This window comes from Nicotiana tomentosiformis, chromosome 3 (assembly GCF_000390325.3).
Source record: "Nicotiana tomentosiformis chromosome 3, ASM39032v3, whole genome shotgun sequence".
Lineage (NCBI taxonomy): Eukaryota > Viridiplantae > Streptophyta > Magnoliopsida > Solanales > Solanaceae > Nicotiana > Nicotiana tomentosiformis.
In genome coordinates this window covers 67,172,995-67,176,011 of record NC_090814.1, presented here as the reverse complement: position 1 = coordinate 67,176,011, position 3,017 = coordinate 67,172,995, and the positions used below count along the sequence as shown (strand labels likewise).

General features: G+C 35.9%; 1 long non-coding RNA gene across 1 annotated transcript; it reads right to left on the bottom strand.

Annotated features, from left to right (window-relative positions):
- Nucleotides 1–604: 604 nt before the first annotated feature.
- Nucleotides 605–871, bottom strand: LOC117275833 (uncharacterized). Its single transcript, XR_004506049.2, has 2 exons — nt 729–871; nt 605–641 (listed from the first exon to the last, which is right to left on the bottom strand). It is a non-coding gene; the product is annotated as an uncharacterized lncRNA (long non-coding RNA).
- Between the last annotated feature and the right edge of the window lie 2,146 nt (nt 872–3,017).

Sequence of the window (3,017 nt, the reverse complement as noted above, 5' to 3'; positions counted from 1 at the left end):
CAAAACACAATACCAAAATGCAATACCAAGTTTCAAAAGACATGACTGCCAATAACACAATACCAGTTTCAAAAGATACGATTGCCAACAACACAATACAAGTTTCAAAGATGCCACAACAAAAATTAAGATTGTCAACAAAAAACATATTTAAGATGGGATCTTGGAGGGAGATTTTCCCTTGACTTGTGCCCTTATTTGAATTCTAGTTGCCATTGATCTAGTAGTGATGCGATGTTGTGCACTTTGAACTTGGAGTTGTCTTTGAGTTATAGTTATCTTGCCTTTCCATTTAAGCCCTTTGGTTGGTTGGCAACCAATGTCACCAGTCACATGTGCTGAATTGATCATAGTAGCAGATGGAGTTTTAGCTGTTCTGCTTCTAGGTAGCCCTTGCTGAAACAGGAATAAACACTTACATTAGCACAAGTTGTTGTTTTGCCTAACAAAAATAGTGAACTTAAAATTTAAGACACTTACATTAAACCAGCATATCCATTTTGTGAAACAAATATGCCATGTCCCACAACCCTTGGTTTCTTGTAACCACTTCTGTCCCCTTTACCTTTACTGCTTGTACCACAATCACCTCTATTTCTCTTCGTTGGATTAACAGTTGAGGATTGTTGTGATTCAGCAAACTAGTACATAAATGATAAAACAGAACTACAATTAGTGAGCTATATGAATTACCAGAGGCATAAATAACTTAAAAGTGAATACTTTACCTCTGGTGTGGCTTTAGCCTTGGTTTTAGGACTGAGATTCTTTGGACAATCCCTCTTGTTATGATTGGCTTCCTTGCAGATTGAGCAGGTCATAGTTATGCCTCTTTTTGGTAATTTTCCAGCTCGTTTTATTTCTCTGGCTTCTTTTTTCCTGTTCTTTTTTGGTCTTTCAAGTTTTTTCACCACTTTAGGAGGCTAAACTTCTGGATTATTAATTTCTGGCCACATTTTCATGCATGACACAGGTTGAATGAAGTGTTAATATGCCTTCAGATATGTCACTTTATTGTACCAACTTGAGATTCCCTCTGATGCATCCTGCCTCAGATAGTGCATTGTTGCTATAACTTGTGCACATGGGATCCTTTTTAATTCTCATACTCTGCAACTACACTTTTAAGCTTCTAAGTGTACAATATATTTCTTGTTTACCTCTTCTAACACTTCAAACCCTTCATCTTCATTCTAATCTATAGTGACTTGCATTGATTTTTCCATATTGGTATTGAATACCATCATTGCCATTGGAGATATCCCATCCACCCATGTCTCAGCAAATGCCCTTGACTTGATCACCCTAATCATCACTTTAACTCCAATTTCTTTCAATATTGTAACAACAGTTTTGTTCTTAGGGCCTAAGATCCATGCATTAAAGCTTTCTGCCATATTATTATCTACACTATCACATTTGGAGAATGTTTGAAAGTATGTTTTGCACCATCTTTCCTTTTTGTATCTGATTAAGTCTTCAACAATCCCATTCCCTAGCTGAGCTAGACCATCAAGCTTTCTCTTAAAATTTGCCTCATAAGTAGCCTTAATTGTCCTTCTTCATCTTCATCATCAGATACAGGTTCAGGTTCTTCATCAGAATCAAAGGAATCACAATCAGAACTATCAAAGTATGGCTTATCTGCTAATAGTTTACCACTCAGACTTCTCCTCACTTTATTTATATCTTCAAAACCTTTATCCAGCTCCACTTCACTTAGATAACCACCACCTTTTCCCTTCTTACCTTTTCTGCTCCTCCTATTTTATTTCTTGAATTGCTTTACATGTTACTTCACAATCCTTAACTCCTCATGCACATCACTTCCATAATCTATAGACAGGTCAGATTCAGCACCATCACCATTATTTTCTGCAATATCATCTTCAGAGTCTTCTTCACTACCTGCAGATTGTTGTACAATAGCTAGGTCTTGTGTAGTGTACTCTACAATAACTAGGTCTTGTGCAGCTTCTTCTTCATCTGTATCTGCCTAGTCTATTGAAGAATACCCATCTTCATTCATATGTGCATCTTGTTCACCTACCCCAATATTTAAAGCAACATTAGATGGAGCAAGAAGACAATCAGATTCCATGTTGCCTCTTTCAATTCTGACAAGTGCATTATAAGGCTCACCCACTATACTTAAATTGGTATCTATACTTGTTATTTGACTACCAGACAAACCAATAGGACCCCCTTCCTCTATAATTGAGTCTTCACCTACATAAATGTCTATTGTGTCCAGATCAGACAACAATAGTGAAAGGCCATATATGTCCCGATCATTTTTTAATTCAACCAAATTATCCCTTAGATAGAACCCCAGAGGTCTTTCCTAACTTAGTAATTCCAAAACTCCTGGCATAATCTGCTAGTTCAGGAATTGACAAATGATCCTCATCAACATTGAAAACATGTTCTGTCCTACCCCCCCCATAAAAAGAGCCCCCACCTCACTCACCATCATTCCTCCATATTTTCACCTTAGGTTAAATATTTTGAAGCCATCGATTACCCTATATCCACAAACAATAACACAAGAGGATTTTACATAAAAGCCTCAACTTAAAAAAATACAACCCGACAATGTGAAGCAAAGATAAAGTTGTGTATAAGAAAAGAACCAACTTTTAACAATAAAAAGCACAAGCCGACAATTAGAAACACAAAAATAAAGTATTTATCAAAGAAGCCCTAATTTTTAAAAGTAAAAAATCACAAGACGATAGTTTGAGATACATATAAAGTATTTAACAGAAAAGGCCCTATTTTTTGAGGTTGTTACGAAAAAATCTAGCAGCCATGCATGCATGAGATGTAGAAATTCATTCTAAGTACCTTCAATTTAAAAAGCCCTAAGTCATTGTTTCTACAATTGAAACCCTGATCGATACCCTAATCTGTACAAACAATATCAAAACCAGGTAAAATGCACTAGAAAATAAAATCATTTTCAGTAAAGAACTACTTATCTAATTGGAATTTCAGACAACAATCTTCCTTGTGAC